Source organism: Artibeus jamaicensis, unplaced genomic scaffold, assembly GCF_021234435.1.
Source record: "Artibeus jamaicensis isolate MK-2021 breed Jamaican fruit bat unplaced genomic scaffold, CSHL_Jam_final contig_1132, whole genome shotgun sequence".
Lineage (NCBI taxonomy): Eukaryota > Metazoa > Chordata > Mammalia > Chiroptera > Phyllostomidae > Artibeus > Artibeus jamaicensis.
In genome coordinates this window covers 3,010,390-3,024,429 of record NW_026521221.1, presented here as the reverse complement: position 1 = coordinate 3,024,429, position 14,040 = coordinate 3,010,390, and the positions used below count along the sequence as shown (strand labels likewise).

At 37.0% G+C, this 14,040-nt stretch overlaps 1 pseudogene; it reads right to left on the bottom strand.

Annotated features, from left to right (window-relative positions):
- Window positions 1-10,371: 10,371 nt before the first annotated feature.
- On the bottom strand, window positions 10,372-13,578 carry LOC119062219 (COP9 signalosome complex subunit 5-like; annotated as a pseudogene).
- Between the last annotated feature and the right edge of the window lie 462 nt (window positions 13,579-14,040).

Below are 14,040 nucleotides of genomic sequence, written 5' to 3'. Positions count from 1 at the left end.
GTTCAGTATAACTTGCATTGTTTGTACAAACACTTTAGGCATAGTGAAAAATTCTTATGATTAATGGTGGTGGGAATGCTTCTGAAATCTAAGGGAGCAAATATCAACCAACCTGGCAAGCAGGTCTTTCTAGAATAGCAGTCTAAGGCCTATTATGTTAAGTAGTTTTTAAATAGGGCATTTGCAACATGGTATTAAACTCTGGAACAAAGGCAATAAAAGATTATTTGAAAATTTTGTAGTATGTATTGTGACATAACTTTCCTTCTTTTCTTTTTTCTTTACCAGGAGATTATGATAAAGACTTACCAGTTCATGATAACCATAGCAAAACCAACAGTAGATACACAAAAGATAAAGAGAAAGAAATCTAAGCAAACCACTAAAGAAGGTCATTAAACTATACAGATTAAAAGCAAGAAAAGAAAGAAACAGAGGAAATATAAAACAGCCAGAAAACAGTGAACAAAATGGGAATAATACATACCTATCAACTACTTTAAATATGAATAAATGCACTAAATTATCCAATAATAATACATAGAATGGCTGAAAGGATAAAAACAAACAATACCCATCTATATACCAGCTATGAGAGACTGACTTCATGTAATGACACAAACAGACTAAAAGTGAAAGGATCCAAAAAAATATTCCATGCAAATGGAAACAAAAATGTAGTAGACTGCTCTGCCTAGTTTTATGAATTATATCTCTACCCCTTGTGGCTAAGGGTGAGAGACGACCTTTGGAATGCCAGCCGCAGGAGACAAAGCCTGTCTCTGGTAGCAAACGCTGCCTCAGTTCCTCTCCCTGACCCCAGAGCTTGGTCGGAAATCAATGACGGGTATGACCCCTCACAGTGAGGGGCAACCTAAGCCAGACTTGATCGCTTGGGAGGCCTTCATGGAAGGACTCGGGGGCGGCTGTAATAAGGAGCAATGGACTCTTGTGTGTCCCCCCCCCCCCTGCTTTGTCAAAGCCGGAGTCCCCATGTTCTCTGGGAGAAGTGCTTCCTGGCTCTAATCCCCTTAAGCCTGAATACCTGTTGGGGAGAGCTCCTTGCTTTGCTAGAGGGTGCCCTGGGGAAAAATCTGTCATCACAAAGACTTGCTGATTAACCTGTGAAATCTGCTAATAGTGCTTTCATTCATATGATAAGGGTGCAAGAGGAAATGAGTATGTCTCCCAAAGTTTCTGCAACCCTTCCGGACAGACACTGACTCAGATTTCTTTGAAATGTTATCTACTGTTTGATCCTTGCTGACCTTTATTCCTGTGTATTACAACCCAATAAAAGGCTAGAGAGAAAGGTGCTCAGGGCCTTTTTCTCCTTGGAGGAACTGGCTGCTACTGGCCTTTGTCTCCCCTGAGAAACTGGCCACCCACAGCCCAAACCTCCCACCCCAAAGCAGATCCAGCATGTCTCAGTCATTATTCACTCACTCATGTCCATGGCACTGGGGGGACTCACAGAGAAGTTGCCCCCACACAAAAACAAAGCTAGGGTATCTATATCAGGATGTATAGACTGTATGTAAACACTATAAAGACAGAAAAGGCCATGATCACATAATCTTAAAGAGGTCAACCCAACAAAAGGATATCATATTGGTAAATATTTATGCAGCTAATGTAGGAAGAACTAATATATAAAGCAAATATTACCAGGGCTACACAGAGAAGGAGACAGTGACACAATAGCAGTAGGGGGCTTTAATACCTGACTTTCGCCAGTGGAGAGATCCTCTTGACAGAAAATAAGAGAACATTAGCTCTAACCAATGCATTAGACTAGATGGACTCAACAGATCTATACAGAAGAGTCCATCCAAAAGAACAGAATACATATTCTCAAACACACACGGAATATTCTCTAGGATAGATCATATGACAGGACCCAAACAAGTCTTAATAAATTTAAGAAGGTTAAAATCATTTTAAACAAAATTCCAACCACAATGGCATAAACTAGAAATCAGTTATAAGAAGAAAACTGGAACATTTACAAATATGTGGAAATTAAAATCATGCCACTACATAACCAATGGGTCACAGAAGAACACAAAAAGAAGATAAAAATATTATGAAACACATGACAATGAATATATAATATACCCAACATAGATGCAATAAAAACAGTTCTCACTGGGAAGTTGATAGTGATAAATGCCTAAATAAGAAACAAGAAAAATCTCACATAATTAACCTAACTTGACCCCTCAAGGAACCATAAAAGAACAAAAGAAGCCCAAAGTTGATACAAAAAAGGAATTGACAAAGATCAGAGTGGTGTTAAATTAAAAAGACTAAAATCATAATAGAAAATATCAGTGAAACTAAAAATTGGCTTTTTGAAAAAATGAAGGTGAGAAAGCTTTAACTAGACTCACCAAGTAAAAAAGAGAACACAAATAAAATCAGAAATTAGGAGTTACTAATGGTATTACAAAATAGAAACAATTATAAGATACTATGAAACAATATATGCCCAAAACTGGACAACCTAGAAGAAATGAAAAATTCCTAAGAATATAAACCTACCAAGACTGAAAATGAAGTGGAAAATTTGAACAGACCAATTAATAGTAAGACTGTGTCAGTAACCAAATACCTCCCACAAAACAAAAGCCTGGCACTAGGCTCCTTTATTGGGGAATTCTACCAAACACTTACAGAAGAATTAACACCAACCTTTCTCAAAATTAAACAAAAAAAGAAAAATCAAAGAGGAAGGAATACTTCCAAACTCATGCTATGAGGCCAGCATTACCCTGACACCAAAGCCAGGTAAGAAAGCCACAGAGAACATCACAGGTTAACATCCCTGAAGGATACAGATGCAATTTTTTTGTAAAATATTAGCAAACCAAATTCAATCATACCTTAAAAGGATTATACACCAAAATCAAGTGGGATTAATTCCAGGGGTACAGGGATGGTTCAACAACCCCAATCAGTTGTTGTGATTCACTACAGCAAAATGAAGGCTAGAGTTCATATGATCATCTCAATGGATACATAAAAAGCATTTGAGAAAATTCAACATCTAGAATCCTAAAACATCAATTTCAAAGAACCTATGCACCACAATGTTCATAGCAGCACAATTTACAATAGCTAAGAGATGGAAGCAACCTAGGTGCCCATCAGTAAATGAATGGATCAAAAAATTATGGTACATATACACAATGGAATTCCATGCAGCAGAGAGAAAGAAGGAGCTATTACCCTTTGCAACAACATGGATGGAAATGGAAAGCATTATGCTGAGTGAAATAGGCCAGGTGTTGAAAGACAAATATCATATGATCTCACCTTTAACAGGAAGCTAAACAACAAAACAAACAAGCGAGCAGAAAAAAAAAACAAAGACACTGAAATAGAGAACAAGGGGACAGTGACCAGAGGGGAGAGGGAAGGGAATTTAAAGGGAAAAAGGGGGAGGGATTTGGAGGAACAAATAGGAATGACACAGGGACGAGAACTAAGGGGGGTGGAAATGGGAGGGAGGTGGGGAGCATGGGGCGGGGGAGGCTGGGATGGGAGAAATAGACAAAAAACTGTACTTGAAAAATAATTAAATAAAATTAAAAAATATATATATATATATAAATTCAACATCGATTTTAATATAAACTCTCAATAACGAAGGTAAAGATAGAATGTACCCTCAACATAATAAAGGCTATATATCATAAACCCATAGCTAACATCATACTCAAATGTGAAAGCTGAAAGATTTTACTTTAAGATCAGGAACAAACCAAGATGCACAATGTACCCTTTTTATTCCATATAGTATTGCAAGTCCTAGATAGAGCAATTAGGCCAAAAAAAAAAAAGAAATATATTCAAATCAGAAAGAAGTAAAATTGTTGCTAAATGTAGATGACATGATATTACATATGGAAAACCATAAGGATACCACCAAAATCTGTTAGAACTAATCATCAAATTCAGCGAAGTTGTTTCTTGTACAAGTAATACAAGAAACCCGTTACATTACTATAATCTAATAACAAACTAGCAGAAAGAAAAAATAAGAAAACAATCCCATTTACAATTTTATCAAAAAGAATATATGGCCTCACATGTGAATTTTACCAAACATTTTGAGAAGAGCTAACATCTCTCCTCAAACTACTTCAAAAATTTCAAGACGAAACCCCCAAGCTCATTTTACAGGGCCAGCATTATTCTAATTCCTAAAACTGATAGACACCACAAAAGAAGAAAATTATAAGCCAATATCCCTGATGAACATAGATGCTAAAATCTTCAACAAAATGTTAGTGAACTGAACACAGCAATATATAAAAAAGATCATGCACCATGATCAAATAAGATTAAATCTACTTGCAAGGATGGCACAACATTCGCAATTCAATAAACATGATTCACCATATAAACAAAATGGAAGATAATAACTACATTGACTATATCAATAGATGCAGAGAAACATTTTTATAAAATCCAGCACACATTTATGATAAAAACTTATAGCAAAGTGGGAATAGAGGGAACATACCTAAACATAATAAAGGACATATATGACAAACCCACTGCTAGCATCAGACTCAATGGGCAAAAACTACAATTGTTCCCCTTAAAATCAGGTACAGGACAGGAATGTCTGCTTTCACCTCTTTTATTTAACATAGTACTGGAAGTCCTAGCCATAGCAATCAGATAAATAGAAAAAATAAGAGGAATCCTAATTGGAAAGGAAGAAGTAAAACTATCTTTATGTACAGATGAAATGATACTGTACAGAGAGAACCCTAAAGATTCCACCAAGAAACTACTAGAACTGATCAATGAATTCATTAAAATAGCAGGATACAAATTTAATATCCATAACTCAGTTGCATTTTTATATGCCCATAATGAATATCAGAAAGGGAAATTAAGAAAACAATCCCATTCACAATTGCTTCAAAAAGAATGAAATACCTAGGAATCAATCTAACCAAGGATGTAGAAGACTTGTACTTGGAAAATTGTCAGACACTGAACAAAGACATTGAAAAAAACATAAGTAAGTGGAAGCATATACTGTGTTCATGGATAGGAAGAATTAACATTATTAAAATTCCCATACTACCCAAAGCAATCTATAGATTCAATACAATTAATATCAAGATGTCAATGACATATTTCACATAATTAGAAAGTGTATTTAAAAAATTTATATGGAATAACAAAAGGCGCCATATAACAACAGCAATCTTGAAAAAGAACACATTTTGAGGAATCATGCTACCTAATATCAAACTATACTATAATGCCATAGTAATCAAAACAGCACGGTACTAGCATAAAAACAGACATATAGACAAATGGAACAGAATGGAGAGACCAGAAATAAACCCACATCTTTATAGTCAATATTTAACAGAGGAAGCAAGTACATACTATGGGCTAAAGATAGTTTATTCAATAAATGGCGTTGGGGAAATTGGGACAGATATATGCAGAAAAATGAAACTAGACCACATTCTATGCCACACCCAAGAATACATTCAAAATGGATTAAAGATTTAAATGTTAGACCTGAAACCATAAAAATTCTTGACAAAAGCATAGGCAGTAAAATCTCGAACATAGTTCATAGCAATATTTTTTCTGACATATATCCTCAGGCAAGGGAAATGAAAGAGAAAAACAAATTGGACTACATCAAACTAAAAAAATTTTGCACAGCAAAGAAAACCATCAACAAAATAAAAAAGACAACTCACAGAATGGGAGAAGACATTTGCTGATACATCTGATAAGGGGTAATATCCAAAATTTATAAAGAACTTAAAATCTCAACACGAAAAACACAAATAATCCAATTATAAAAAATGGGCAAAGGACCTGAACTGACACTTCTCCAAAGATGGACAATAGACATATGAAAAGATTCTCAATGTCACTAATCATCAGAGAAATGCAAATTAAAACCATAATGATAGATTACCACACACCAGTCAGAATGTATGTCATCAATAAATCAACAAACAACAAGTGCTGGTCAGGACATGGAGGAAGAGGAACCCTTTTGCATTGTTGGTGGGAAAGCAGATTGGTGCAGCCACTGTTGAAAGCAGTATAGGCATACCACAAAAAAATAAAAATGGAACTGCACTGTGGCCCAGTGGTTCTAGTGCTGGGAATTCATCCAAAAAACCCCTAAGACATTAATCTGAAAGAATGTAAGCATTCCTATGTTCATTGAAGTGTTATTTGCAATTGCCAAGATATAGAAGAAGCCCAAGAGTCCATCAGTAGATGAGTGGATAAAACAACTATGGAATATTTACACAATGGAATACTATTCAAACATAAAAACAAAGAAAATTTACCATTTGCAATAGCATGGATGAACCTGAAGAGTATTATCCTAAATGAAATAAGCCATCAGACAAAGACAAATACCATATGATTTCACTCATATGTGGAATCTAATGAACAAACTAATAGGCTAAATAAAGACAGACTCATTCATAGAGAGCAGGCTGATATCTCTCTGGTGGGGTTGGGGGCTGGAGGGGGTTTGGAGGTGGATGGATAGAGAGAAATGGGAAAAGGACACACAGACAATTGTGTCATGATTGTGGGGTAGGACTATAAGGGTGATAAATGGTAATGGGAAAAGTATAATTAAGGGAAAAGAAAATGTAAAAAATATTTTAGCCCTGACAGGTGTGGCTCAGTAGATTGAGTGCCAACCTGCAAACCAGGGATCACTTGTTTGATTCCCAGTCAGAACACATGCCTGGATTATGGGCCAAGCCCCCAGGAGGGGGTTGCTTGAGAGGCAACCACACATTGATGTTTCTCTTCCTCTCCATCACCCTTCCTTCCTTCGCTAAAAATAAATACAATAATTTAAAAAATTTTTAAAGGTAAAATAAACAAACTTGGCAGTCAAAAATAAAGGAATAAAATACCAAGGAATAAACTTAACCAAAGAAGTAAAAGAAACACCTCTACACTGAAAACTGTAAGTCACTGATGAAAGGAAGTAAAGGATATACAAATAAATGGAAATATTCTGTGCTCATGGATTGGAGGAATTAATAGTTAAAATGTCCATATTACTCAAAGTAATCTGCAGATTCAATGCAATCCCTATTATAATTCAAATGACATTTTTCACAGAAATAGAATAATTATAAAATTTGTAATAGAACCACAAAAGAGCCCAAAGAGCCAAAGCAATCTTGAGGAAGAAGAACAAAATTACAGGCATCATGCTACCTGATTTTAAACTATATAACAAAGCTAGAGTAATCAAAATAGGATGACATTGGCATAAAAACAAACACATAAATAGAGAGCTCAGAAATAAACCCACACACATATGGTCAATTATTTTATGACAAACAAGTCAAAAATATACAATGGGGAAAAGACAGTCTTTTGAATAAATGTTGTTGGAAATACTGGATATGCAAAAGAATAAAAAGAACTATCTTACACCATATATAAATATTAACTCAAAGTGGAATAAAACTTGAACATAAGACTTGATACTGTAAAACTCTCTGGAAGAAACATGGGTGAAAAACTTGACATCAATCTGGGCAATGATATTTTTTGATTTTATACCAAAAGCAAAGGCAACAAAAGCAAAAATAGACAAATAAAAACAAACATTTTCTTTGCTGAACAGAAAGGAAATTATCAAAAAGATGAAAGGCAACTTACTGGAAAAATATTTGGAAATTGTATTTGATAAGAGGCTAATACCTAAAATATATAAATAATTCATACAAATCAATTTCAGAAAAACAGTCCAATTAAAACTTGGCAAAATGAGTAGACATTTTTTCTAAAGAAGGTGTACAGATGGCCAACATGTACGTAAAAAGGTGCTCAACATCACTAGTCATCAGGGAAATATAAATCAAAAGCCCCTTACACCTGTTAGAGGCTATTATGAAAAGACATCAGTGTTGGCGAGGGTGTAGCGAAAAGGCCACTGCTGGTGGGAATGTGCACTATAGGTGTGAATGTAAAGTGGTACAGCCACGATGGAAATCAGTGTGAACCTTTCTTTAAAGTTAAAATAGATCCATCAATTCCACTTCCGGGTATATATATGGAGAAAATGAAAATACTAACTTGAAATGTGTATTCTGTCCCATTCATTGCAGCATTGTGTGCAGCAGCCAAGATGGGAAAATAACCTCAGTGTCCGTGAGTCAATGAATGAGAGAGAAATGGTGTAGTATCACAATGGCATACTATTCAGACATTAAAAAAAGAAGGAAATCTTGCCATTTGTGATACTATGAATAGAACTGCAGGCATTATGCTAAGTGAAATGTCAGACAGAGAAAAACAAATATTGCATGATATCACTTACATGTGGAATCTAAAAAAAAAAAAAAAAGGTGGAGGCTGAGCAAAATTGGTGAAGGGGGACAAGAAGAACACAAACTTCCAGTTATAAAATAAGCAAGTCATGAGGATGTCATGTACAGAATGGTGACTGTGGTTCATATTTACCGTATATTTAAAAGTTGATCTGCGTAAGACCTTAAAAGTTCTCATTACTATTAAAAGGTTGTAACTATGTATATGGTGACAAACGTTAACTAGACTTATCGTTGAGGTCATTTCTCAGTATGGAATCCTCAAATCATTAAGTTGTATACCAAATAGTCACAATGGGGGGTGTACACCACCATCAGAATTTTGAAGGGGCACAGTTCACTTGTAACACCAGGCCGTACCTTCCTGTCGGACCCATTTCATGCAGACCTTCAAAGCCTGCAGGAGGGTGCTTTCTAGTGAGTGAGGTTAACTATAGTTATTATTCATCTTACGTTATACTTTCTCTCTAGTAATTGTTCCTGAACTTGCCTTCATGGTTAATTTGAATATCTGAAAGTGATAAAGTGAGACACCAGCTCTTTTTAACATTCTGAAAAAAAGAAGCGAGACCTAGAGAGTCTTACTATTATTGGTTTTCATTAGATAGAATTGTCATTTTGCAACCAGATCATATTTTTAAATTATTTTTTTAAATTGACACCTGAGGATTTTTTTTTTTTGCTTATATCAGAGAGAGAAGAAGGGGTAGAGGCAGAGAGAGATAGATAACGTCCATCAGTTGAGTCCTTCAGGTGCCTCAGCTGGGGATCAAACCTGGAACCTAAGTGTATGCCCTGACTGGGAATCAAACCTGCAACCTTTTGGTGTACAGGATGATGCTCCAACCGACTGAGCCACCCAGCCAGGATTGATCATCTCATTTTAAAAGTCTTCAAGTTTTACACATTATTTTATACATAAGTGAATGAACAAATAATACAGTAGTCCCCCTTATGTGATGGGGGTATGTTCTAAAACACCCATGGATGCCTTCATCTATGAACAGTACCAAACTTCATATATACCATATTTTTTCCTGTATGTACATATGCTCTACAGCTTCTCTTTGGCATATTTGAATTGCCAGCATCACTACTCTTGTTCTTCAGAGACATTATTAGATAAAACAAGAGTTACTTGAACACAAACACTGTGATTCTTTGAAAGCCCATCTGATAACTAAGACAGCTGAGTGACTAGCAGAGAGGTAGCCTTTACAATGTGGAGTCGCTGGACAAAGAAATGATCCACATCCCAGGCAGGATGGAGCCAGACAGCACAAGACGTCATCACACCACTCAAAATAGCATGCAACTAAATCTTATGAATTGTGTATTTCTGAATTTTTTTATTTAATATTTTCAGACCATAGTTTATCACTGGTAACTGGAACAATGGAAAACACCACCATATTTCTCTTTCTTGCAAATGCAACCTAAATGCAGTTATGCTCATAGAGGGAAAGAGAAAGAAAAAATTTCAAATTCATGTACAATGCTCATATCCAATGTAGCCATTGGCATTTTCGGGTGGTTTTAGATGAGAGCCAGAGTGAGCTCTTAGAGTGTGTCAGGACTTCCAGATGAGGGCAAAGATGTGCCGTAAGGTATGGTGGTCTCAGGCCTGAGCCCCGTGCCTCTACCCATTCTTGGGGTGCGCCCAGGTGCTTGCTGGTTTTGTTATATAACAGTTAGCACCCTAGACAATTGTAACTGGCTCTGTTTTTCTCATGTAATTTTCTCTTGATGTTCAGCACAACAAATGTTTCAGAATTGCAGTCGACTGTCACCAGGGCTGCTCAGTTTAGCAGCACACTACTTGTGGGCACCATAGCTCCTGGACTTGAGCAGTGGACACTGTGTTTTGTTTGCTTTCTTTTCATTTTAAAGAATTTTATTACAAGCTGTTAATATTCAGGGCATTTCAGAGTACCTTCTATTTCCTACTCAATTTTTGGTAACTGACTTTAAAGTGTTACTTGTGTATTTTTTTTTTCTCCTAGTGCCTTTCAGGCAAAAGTATTACGTGGTGATTGTTTAAGGTGTTAATTTGATGAAATAGTTTATCCCCAAGAATCTGAGATACCAATCCATGGATGTCTCCTAGGGTAGTTTTACAGCAGAGCAAGTAGCTTTGGCAAGCTTTGCTTCTGATTTTGGTCATGTGTTTAAAGGTCGACATTAAACTCCCTCATCCCAGCTGGGCTTCTTGACTGATCTAACTTTACAGACAAACTAAAGACCTAACCAGTGGTACAGTCTGCAGTAACAAGCAAGCTAGAGGCACTCAGCATATATTCCACAATAGCTCAAGCAATTTGCAACCCAAAGAGGATTTGAAATATGAGACTTCTAGGATAAAGTATTGTTTGCAGTGTATACCAAAGTCTTCTAGTTTACTAAGTGGGATAATCTGTTACTCTGGTTCTTCATCAAGAGGTTTATAGCCCTTTGTGCCTTTGTGCATGTCCTAAAGGAAACAAGATTCACTTTCATTGCAGATATTCTTCTTGTTGGGTACAAACAAGCCCCGGGTATAAACCCCCTGAGAATCCCTGAGATTCTCTACCCTCTGATTTTCCTCGTATCTTCCAATGTTAAACTAAAGCAGTGAGTTTTGGTATCATTATGTATACTTCTCTGTGAGTTGAGACTTTTTATTAGCATTCTTACAGAGCAGGGACTGACCTAGGCCCACTTAATTATCTAAAGCCTCAGCCTAGATTTATTACTAATCATAATAAGTATGATTGATATAGTATTTAAGATAAGTGGCTCTGGGCAGCCTCCCCAGTGATCATGGAACGTGTTAAGATTTTGTCTTTCATGTCCACATAAGAGAAGAAAAAGGAAAGCTTAAGGGAAAGGGCTCATTAAAAGTCCTTTGTCTAAAAACCTTGGGAAGTTTGACATCCTATTCTTCCTGACCTCTGAAGGATCACAAGTACAGCCAGAGGTAATGTTTTTTAACATCACAGTTTGAACATGGCCCAGTGTTTTAAAGGGAATCCACAGATTAAGCTGCCTTATAAATTTCCTGGTTCCGCTGCCTTACATTATTGGATATATTTCTGTTTCCTCTGCTTTCATAGGCCTAAATAATGAAAACTCTTTATAGTTCATCCAAAGCTCACTGACTCTGACATGTGGTATTCACATTTGGTGAGTAATTTCCAGGGCACTTCCTACTTTTCTGCTGAGCTGTGTGCCAAGATAACTTTTGGAAGGTACGGCAGCCTGGGCAATTGGCAGTAATCCAGAGTTGTGTTGGATATGTTATGAAGGTGTTTTTATAAATTAGGGATCAATGCAAGCAGGTAAATTTTATTATCTAATAATTCTTATTGGCGTATTCCCTTACTTTATTTCCCTTTTAATATATTTATAAGAAATTGCCTTCAATGATGCTTTCTTCTTCCTCTGAAAGAGCTCATCAATAGATATCCAAAGACAGCTGTAATTAGGTAAGCCGGCCAATTAATACGGAAACACAATATCTTGTTAACCATTGGAACCAACAGTTGGGTGACATTTTGATAAACTGCTTCAATATAGATAGCATTTTGGTGCCTCTTCACTTCTTAAAAAGGTCACAGTCTCTGAAAAGTAACATTGAGAAAGCTGATATTTAAAGGGTATAGGAAAATTCAAACAAATAGCCCGTTCTACTTCTACATACCTCCTCTCACAACAAAATCCCTTTCAGTCTACCTGGCCTTTTTTATTCTACATGTTGGGGCTTCCATTGTTGTAAAGGGGAGATGATACATCTTTTTTCTTCTCATCCAGTTGTGATATCACTGAAAGTCTCACTCTGTATTTTCAATAAGAAATATAACAGTTGACTCGCTTGGTAAGATCTGCATGAATACAAGTGCCTCCCTCCTAAGAGAGTCTTAGTGAGACTATCAGAAGAGTTCCTCCAGTTGCTGTGAGGACTGTGCACCACATTGCTCTACAATACGATTCACAAACTATCTACCTTAAAACAACACCTGAAGTGCTTTATGAAAAATGCAGATACTTGAGTCAAAGTCCAGAGCAACTGAATCCAAATCCCTGAAGGTAGAGCTGAAGATGCCTCATTGTTAAAAGATCTCCGGGTAATTTTCTTAAGCACATTTTCAAAAACCACAGCTCTGCACCATGGGGGAAGTTTGAGCTAGATCCTGCCTCTCTTTCTCCATACTTATTAAGCTTCCCACATTCTTATCCAGCAGGAAAATCACTTCCTACTATAACTTTAAGACAAAAAATCACCTTTTGCAAAGTATCTCCTTTTCTCAAAATGACCTATCCTTGACTTTGTGTCCAGCTTGAGGCAAAGGATCTTCCCTTGGACACTGTGTGCTGCTTGTGGACATTTGGGAGATGAGCATCACATCAGTGGATTATGAGTAGGTAATCTTTCTTTTCAGTTGTCCTATGTAGCATATGAAGTGCCATATAAACTTCTTTTACAGCCTCATTACAAGGGTCTGAGAGCTGGAGAAAATGCATGGCTCTGCGTGAGCAGAACAGGACCAGGGGATTGCTGAGCACTAATTAGTGGAACCAGCCAGTGGTCCACAATTACAAGACTGCAGGTGGTGGCATAACTGCTCTTTCAAAGAAGGCAAGTAAGACTATAACTGTTATCCTTTTCCCAGTACTAATATTGATTGTAAATAAATACCTGACATGCAATTCAACAAATTTTGTACTTTAAAGGTTCCAAAAAGCACTTTCCATGACAAAATAGCTAAAAATACATTGCACATCAGGCAAATTGCAGGAGGTTAACAAGGCTAAAACATGTTCATATCAAGTCTCCTTACTCTTGTGCACCTGCCCTGAAGGTTCATGGAGAAGCCAGAGTTCAAACAAACCCCGATACATGTGAGGCCCAGGTGGTGGCCACCTCACACATGCTATGGAAGAGCCCTCATTCACCTTTGAGAAAGGCAATGAGGCATATCCCTATAACCTTAGATCATACCCACCAGCCTACATATTTGTTCGAAAGGAAGAAATGGTTGATGGATTTCAGCTATAACCTCTAGCCTTGCTGCTTAAAATCTATTCTCTGGGGTCATATATTTTACTCCCCCACCTTCCCTATGCTTTACTAAGTCTGAAACACTTGGTAGGAAGATTTTACCTTATCCTTGATCATTTCTTCAGGTTCAGGTACTTGTGCCAGACTGGCAGGTTTATGCCAATTCATAATTTGCATTTGCTTTGGATCTCCTGATAAGTTCTGTTCTTCCAGCTTACCCCTTTCTGATGCAACAAAAAGCTAGACTGAGTACTTGGTGGCAACCACTGGTCTTTCCCATTCTTACCTGTGTGTAGCCCTTTCTCTTGAGGACCTGACTGCTAGTAGATACTGTTTGCCAAGTTCTCCTAATCAGGTGACTCCAGGATCTGGTCATTCAGATCTATCTGTTCCATGGTTCCCATGACTTCGTACTGCCAGCAACAGTAAAGAACTATTGATTGTATGTGAAAACAACCCCACTTCCCAAGAAATCACCTGAAATCTGACTGAATGGAAGTCCTACAACTAGGAAATTAAAGAAGCCACATTGAGACTGGTAGGAGTGGTGAAGATACTGAATGGGCTGGCCCCACACCTATGTGTGGAAGATAAAAATAGAGAAGGATATCTCAGCTACAGAGGTCCTCC